Genomic DNA, 8,810 nt, shown 5'->3' with positions numbered 1-8,810 from the left:
GAAGAGAATACAAAAGAGTATTTCCTTTTATGACAGGGTTACTAAACTGGTAGATTAGGGTAATGCTATATGTGTGCATACACTTAAATACATCATATACATGCATGTACACAGATAAAGGTTGATATCATTTTGATCTGCATTGAGAGAGGCCTAGCAATCAGGAATAAAATGATTATCCTTCTGTATCTTTCCTCATCAATCTCAATCAATCAATCAATCGATCCATATTTACTAAGTATTTGCTATAAGCTATGCAGTAATTTAAAAACTTGGAATACAAAGAAAGTCTTTTTTAAAAAACTCTACATTCAAGAAGATTAAATTCTAGTAGGGAAAGGATGTGAAAATAATTAGATATAAACAAGCAGAGTTCTAAATAAGGTGGGTCCTGGGTAAATGCTTTTTAGTAGAGTTCCCATTTTAAAATGTATTGTAAAATTCATGAACCCATGAGAAATGTAAGGATTTGTTGATAAAATTTTAGGATAATGGATAGAGAAGATACATTTGTGCATTTGCTTATTGTCCAGCTAGTCCCTGAGAAGATTCTTCACAGTATCCAGCACCATGTCTTTCTGTTCAGGCCTAGCAACCATCTCTTTATATTCTTTATGGTCAAATGTGGTATTCCTAGCTAATTTCATATCTCCTATCATAAGATAAAGGTAACAATGTTGTTATTACTCATAGTACTTTTCAAAAGTATTGTGATTTAAAATATTGAACTGTACAGAGCTAAAATGTCTGTGTAAAATTAGATAAGTATTATAGTCTATAATAATGTCTTCCATTATATTTCTAGCAGCCTGAGACCACTGACAATTGAATACTGAATTATTTCATGCATTCTCCTGTCTATTCACAACACTGTTCCTAAGATATCCCAGAAAACATTTTAAACTATTGACATGATGGTTCACCTCATTTCTATGCTTCCTGCAGTCCCTCAAAGTGTCAGAAATATCCATAGCTTCATTTTCAGTCTTTACAATACTATCCAATAGCATAAATTCAGAAGTAAGAATACATAAAACAGCCCACTATCACTCCCCAATAATATATATTCTAAGAAAAATTGGCAATGTTGCCCTTTTTGCAACAGCTTGTATCCAAGAATAACACACAGTGAATAAAAATGTTTCATAGATTGAAACTCTATTTTAGTGTTTCATGTGATAACGGCCCTTCGTGGAAGTCCCTGATAATGATATTCACTTTCATGAAATAGGTAACTTTAAAGAAAATTTTTGCTGTGTCTTACACAGCAAAATGTGATTAAATTGTTACCTTAAAAATATTATTTATGTTGGTATTACAAAAAAACCAGAGAATGGAACATTAATACTCCCTTTATATTTCACAGTACCCTGCCTTTTAAATTTCAGATATAGCAATTACATGTTCTTCAAAATTCAGATAATCCCTTTTTAAATATACAAAATATATCAAAATTATAACTAAAGAAAATGAAATCAAGTGGAACTTACATTTGAATAGCTGATATAACATAGCTATTTTTATATTAAAATTTCGCTACTTTTCTTTTTTGCACTGTGGTTTACAGCAATCTTAAATACACATGAACATAAAATGTACTTCACTTCCTTTTTTCTCATTCTCTTCTTACCTATGGAGTTGGACTTTGTAACTGATCATTCAACTGAAACTTACTTCCCCAAAGTTACCAGTGATCTCTTAATTGTCAAATCTAATGGGCTATTCTCAGTCATCATCACTCTTAATCTCTCTGAAGCTTTTGGGATTTTCAATAACTCTCTTTTTCTTGGTATGCTCTTTCCATTAGTTTTCTATGACACTACTCTGTCTTGGTTCTCAGTAATTTCTCAGTGGTCCCTAGTTATTAGTGATCTTTTAAAAATAATTAACACCTGAAGCTTGGGATTATAGAGTCTTGAAAGGAATGATCCCCTTTGGGGTCACTGAAGGAATAGCTGCAGAAATAGACCTATATTTTTTTTTTCTTTTGGACCATTTTACCTTATGATATTTCTCTATGCTTTGTTTTCTCTCTTGAACTTCTAGCTAGGAGTCGCGATGGAAGAACATAGGCCCTAGAAAAAATTGACATAGTGGCAGGATCCTGAGCTTGGTAACCTGGGAATGAAAAAAAAAAATAATGGAAGAGTCTAGCTAAAGTACAGGAAGGGAAAAGAAATACATATGCCCATATATCACTGCCCTGGAGCAGAACTTTAGTTGTCCCCCACTCCTGGAGTTATGGCTTTTTGCATTACTCCTATTGTTGCTAAATCCTGTGGATTCTACTTTTAATGAATTACACTAAATTATGACATCGTTCAAATGAAACTGACCTATGCACAGTTACCAACAATCTCTCAATTGTTCAGTTTAAAGGCTTTACCTTAATCTTCAATCTTCTTGATTTTTCTCTAGGATTTGATACCACTGATGACTTTTTCTCCCCACTTCCACCCCCTTATATACTCTTTTCCCGTAGGCTTCCATGACACTTTCGCTTCTTGGTTCTCTTGCTATCTGTCTGACCACTCCTTTCTTCTTATTCTCCTTTGTTGAATCTTCCTCTACGCATGAACAATAGTTGTGGGAATTCCCAAAGTTTCTCTCCTTGACTCTCTTTTCTTTTCTCTGTACACTATCTTACTTGGTATGTTCATAAGCTTCCATGGATTTGATTGTCATTTTTATGCTGATGATTTCCAGGTCTGTAGTCCCTTCTCTGAGCACCACTCCCACATGATCTACTGGACAGCTTGGACCTGTAGGAGGCTGTTGGTTCCTTCCCTTTGGAGATTACTTTGCATTTATTTTATACCTTATATGCATTACTGCCCTTAGATTCCAGCAATTTAATAATTGAATATATTCCAGTCATTTCAGATTCAACATGCCCAAAACAGAACTCTTATTCCCCATCAAACCATTCCAGGCTTACATTTTCTATGTTCTTATCAACTCTTCAATTCTCATGTATCCTATGTTTCTAATCAGTTTCCAAAACTTGTCATTTATACTGCCATGACACACCCATTCTACATGTGGGAGATATCCCCTTGAAATACATGGGATCTTGTTACATCTACATCTTTTTTACATGTTCCTATCCATTCACACAGCCACATCCCCAATCCAGGCCTCAGAAACCTGCAATAGTGCTGTACAGTGGCCTTGCCTCAAGTCTCTCCTCAATCTAATGTATCCTCCCCTTAGCTGCCAAAATAATTTCTCTAAAGCAAATACCTGACCATGTCACCCGACCACACCCATTCATTAGGTTCCAGGGGCTCCCTGGTGCCTCTAGCGTCAAATATAAGCTTTTATCTTTGACATTTAAAATACATTGGTGTCCCTTATTTCCTTTTATATCATTCTCTTCCATCGACTCTAAAGTCTACTTGTACTGGACTATTTGCTGTTTCTTATGCAAGCCTCTCAATTTTATGGGTTTGGGCCTTTGCAATGGTTGTCCCTTGTGCCTCAAATTTTCTCTTTCCTTATTTCTATATCTTTGAATCTTAGATTTCTTTCATGAGGGAGCTGAAATGCCACCTCTAGCAAGAGAGTTTTGTAGGTCCCCTATTATTCTACTCTAACATTAATTTCTATCTATTCTTACATATATCTTATATTACCTTTTTACATACATACATACAAATATATGTATGTGTGTATGTATGCACATACATATATGTATATATATGTATTTCACACATATACACGTATGCTGTCTCTACCATTAGAATATTAGCTATTTGACAGCAGGGGCTATTTTTGCCATTCTTGTGGAACTGAATTTCTTAGCCCAGTGACTAAGAGGTAGTAAACGCTGAGTAAATATTTTCTGATTGATTGAGTAATATTTTGCATTTTTTCTTTTTTTTTCTGTACCTGCTTCTATACCACTCTAAGTCAAGCAGTCATAACCTTTTGTCTGGCTCATTGTTTTCTCAACACATCTCCTAACTTCAAGTCTTTTCCTTCAAATATCTTGAAGTAAAAAAGCTTCTTAAAGTAAAATTTTGACCTTGTCATTTCCCCTGTTCACAATCAGTCGGTGATTCCCTATTGCATACTGAACGAAGTCCAAATGCCTTTTTTCTGGCATTTAATGCGAGTCACAATTTGTCTTCAACTTCTAAGATTCATATCATGCTACTCCCTGGCACACATGCTAACCTTGTGAAAAGCTGGCATTTGATTATTCCCACCTCTTTTTGGCTCCAGGAAGTTTACACCATCTTCACCTGTAATACTTTTCCATACCATCTTTGCCTTTTGCAATTATACCCATTCTTCAACAAATACCAAAAAAAAAAAAAAATTATCTTCTACATGAAGTCTTCAGCCATCTCTAGCCCAGCCACAATCAAATGACTTTCTTCTCTCAACCCCTGAAGCATTTTGTTTATATCCGCTCAATAATATACTTGACTAAAATTGTTCAAATCCCCCCTCCTAGATTGTAGGTCCCATAAAGGTAGGGAAGCGCTATTATGTAAACTCAACAATGTGTAAGGCATAGTGCTCTATTCTGGACATACAAAAATAGAATTCCTACCTTCAAAGAGCTTACAAACTAGTACAGAAAAGGCATGCACACAAATAACCATGATATAATGATAGAGAGTGATTTAGCAAAGATCCAGAAAGACTCTCATGGTAAATTAGAAGAAAAGATCACCAACTCTTGGGAAGGAAAGGAGAGCTTCATGAAGGAGATGGCATCTGAGCTGTTACCTCTAAGTAGCTAATAGTTTAATAGCTCAATATAAGTAATGTTTAGCAATAGTTCCAATGGTTTATCTGCTTTACGGTGAAGCTTGCTGTCAATGAGGACTTGTGTATGGGAAGTTACATCAAAGACATCACCAAGGGCATGTCTGACCAGACAAGGAGGTGAGCTGGCCATATATCAAAAATGAAGCATCCCTGTATGCTGCACTAATACTCATCTAATATGAAAAGACCCATACAATGGCCACCAGTGTGCCTGGAAGATCTTTTATAAGGAAATTATTAAAGGTCATGGTAGAAATTGCTTGAGGAGGAGGAGGAACTAAACATTAATAATGCCTATTATGTGCCAGGCACTATTCTAAGAACTTTACAAATATTCCCCCATTTGATCTTCATAAAAACCCTGCAAGGTAAGTACTGTTATTATCCCTGTTTTATAATTAAAGAAACTGAGGCAGACACAGATTATGTGACTTGTCCATGATCACATAGCCATTAAGTGTCTAAGGCTAGATTTTGAACTCATCTTCCTGATTCCAGGACATCCCTCTGTCCGCTGCAACACCAGCTGCCTTGGTGGGTTGATTGTGTTCAGGGTGAGTAGTTGAAGCTGATATCTCATCTGCATCTTGGGAGAAGCATCACTCCAATGAGATTATAGATCTACCAAAGAATTGAAGGATCCTTGTTTTGGTTGGTTGTTTTTGCTTTCTAAAAAAGGAGTGAAGTAATGCAGGTGAAGAATGAATATAACAAGTCAGAAAAACAAGCCCTCACCATTCCATAACCAAACTGTGAAGACCTGAAAGCATCGTGAAGTTTCTAGGTCTTTTTAATCAGATGGGTGAGCATGTATGAAATAGCTATGACTCTCAAGATCATAACTCCTACTGGTTGGATTTAGGACTTGTTTTATCATTCTGAAAGAAACCAATATTCCTCCTTTTACATGTTGTGGCTCACTGCCTATCCTACTTATCTTTCCACACAGCTTTTAAAACTAAATTTACAGCTAATAGCATAAGACATATTTATTACTTGGTAACAGAAAATACAAAGTCAGGAAAGCCCATTTGAATCAGATATTTGGGGGGTTTCATTGTGAGTGCTGAGGCCATTTTAATAAACTTTCCCAAAACTGAGTGAAAGGATGTGGTTTTCATCAAAGACTTTTTCAGTAACCAAACCAACAAGAGCAGAAAAACACACCTACACAGTTACAGGTGCTTACAGCTCCCTAAGAACACAAAGAAAAAAAATAATAAATACAGTTTCTGAAGATCTGATCCACCACAATTTGTTGAAGGCTCACTTTGACCAACAGGTCTATATGGTATACAGACTGGATGATGAAGATCACAGTTAGAATCTTAAACTCAGGTTGGTAGGGGAACATAGAAATTACACTGTTTCATCTTGGGGGAGGGGAGAGCAATCATATAACATAAAAGAGGTAGTTTCTGACCTCCTTGCATTAGGTTATTATCTTTCTCTAGCCTTACCAAAGTTCACAATGATCATAAGGTACACAACAATTCTAGTTAGACTTCAACACATACATTGGTTTTTATTTTTAATAGTTTTTATTTCTCCCAATTATGTGACAAGACAAATTTTAGCATTCATTTTTAAAAGATTTTGGGTTCCAAATTTTTCCCTTCCCTTCTCCTAAAGTGGTATGCAATTTGATGTAGGTTATATATATGTTATCATGTAAAATATATTTCCATATTAGTCACAGTTGTGAAAGAAGAAACAGATTAAAAAAAAACATAAAGTAAGAAAGAAAAAGAATAAAGTAAGTGGAAAAATATGCTTTGATCTGCATTCAGATTTCATCAGTTCTTTATCTGGATGTGGATAGTGTTTTCTTTCAGGAGTCTTTGTCCTTGTCTTGAATCATTGTGTTGATGAGAAGAGCTGAATCATTCATAGTTGAGCATCAACAATGTTGATGATACTCTGTACCATGTTTTCCTAGTTCTGCTTATTTCATTTTGCATCAGTTCATACAAGTTTTTCCAGTTTTTTTGGAAATCTGCCTGTTTATCATTTCTTATTGCACCATAGTATTCCATTACATTCATATATCACAGCTTGTTCAGCCATTCCCTAATTTATGGGCATTTCCTCAATTTCCAATTCTTTGCTATCATGAAAAAGGGCTGGTATAAATATTTTTTTCATATTTGGGTCCTCCCCCCCCTTTTATGATCTGTTTTGGGATACATACCTAGTATTGCTCTTGTTGGATCAAAGGTTATGCACAGATTGGTTGCTCTTTGGATATAGTTCCAATTTGCTCTCCAGAATGGTTGGATCAATTCACAACTCTACAACAGTGCATTGGTGTCCCAACTTTCCCACCTTTCTGACATTTATCATTTTCTTTTTGTATGTTTTCATTATTAACCAATCTGATTGGTGTGAGGTGGCATGTCTGGGCTGTTTTAGTTTGGATTTTTCTAATCAAAATTGATTTAGAGGATATTTTTTCATATGACTATAGATAACATTAATTTCTTCATCTGAAAACTGTCTATTCATATGCTTTGATCATTTGTCAATTATAGAATGACTAGTATTCTTATAAATTTGACTTATTTCTCTATGTGTTTTAGGAATGAAACTTTTATCAGAGACAATCAGTATAAAAGTTATTTCCCAGCTTTCTGCTTTCCTCCTAATCTTGGTTGCATTGGCTTTGCTTGTGCAAAGCCTTGTGATTTAGTGTAATCCAAATTATCCATTTTGCATTTCATAATGGTCTCTATCTCTTGTTTCTCATAAATTCTTCCATTTCCATAGATATGACAGGTAAACTATTCCTTGCTCTCCTAATTTTCTTATAGTATCACCCTTTATGTTAAATTGTGTATCCATTTTGATTTAGTCTTGGTATATGGTGTAAGATGTTGGTCTATACCTGATTTCTGCTATTTCAGTTTTCCCAGGAGTTTTTGTCAAATAGTGAGCTCTTATCCCAGGAGCTGCAGTCTATGGGTTTATAAAACAATAGATTACTGTAGTCATTGACTACTGTGTCTTGTATCCCTAATCTATTACCCTGATCCAACACTCGATTTCTTAGATAGTAACAAATAGTTTTGATGATTGCTGCTTTATAATACAATTTGAGATGTGATAAGGCTCGACCACTTTCCCTCTCATTTCTTTTCATTAATTTCCTTAATATTCTGGACCTTTTGTTCTTGCAGGTGACTTTTGTTATCATTTTTTCTAGCATTGTAAAATATTTTGGTAGTTTGATTTGTATGGCAATGAATAAGTAGATTTAGGTAAAACTGCCAGTTTTATTATATTAGCTCTGTTAACCCATGAGCAACTGATATTTTTCCAATCATTTAGATGACTTTATTTGTGTGAAAAGTATTTTGTAATTGTGTTCATGTTGTTCCTGGGATTTTCTTGGCAGGTAGACTCCCACATATTTTATACTGTCTACAATTATTTTAAATGGACTTTCTCTTTCTATCTCTTGCTGCTGGGCTTTGTTGGTCATAAAAAGAAATGCTGGTGATTTATGTGTCTATCTTATACCCTGCAACTTTACTGAAGTTGTTCATTATTTCGAGTAGTTTTTTGTTTGATTCTCTAAGTATTCCATCCTGCCATCTGCTAAGAGTGATGCTTTTGTCTCCTCATTGCCTATTCTGATTCCTTCAATTTCTTTATCTTCTGTTATTGCTATAGCTAACATTTCTCATACTATATTGAATAATAGTGGTGATAATGGGCATCCTTGTTTCGCAGCAGATCTTATTGGAAAGTCATCTAGCAAATCCCTATTAAAATTAATGCTTGAGATGGCGAAGTAGAAAGACGCACATCACATAGCTCCAAACACACAAACCACAGAACGGCTAGAGGGGACCAAGCCAGGGCGAATTCTGCACCCAGAGACCACGGAGTATTGGAGCGAGGGAGATTTCTGCTCCAGAGAGACCTGCGGACCTCTCACAGGGAGTCCTTCACGCCGCGGACTGGGCGCCGGGACGGGGAGTGGAGTATGGCCCTGCCGTGGCCGCGACACTGAGGGGAGGAGATCC

Source organism: Notamacropus eugenii, chromosome 1 (assembly GCF_028372415.1).
Source record: "Notamacropus eugenii isolate mMacEug1 chromosome 1, mMacEug1.pri_v2, whole genome shotgun sequence".
In the NCBI taxonomy this organism is placed as follows: Eukaryota; Metazoa; Chordata; class Mammalia; order Diprotodontia; family Macropodidae; genus Notamacropus; species Notamacropus eugenii.
This window is presented reverse-complemented; position numbering follows the sequence as displayed.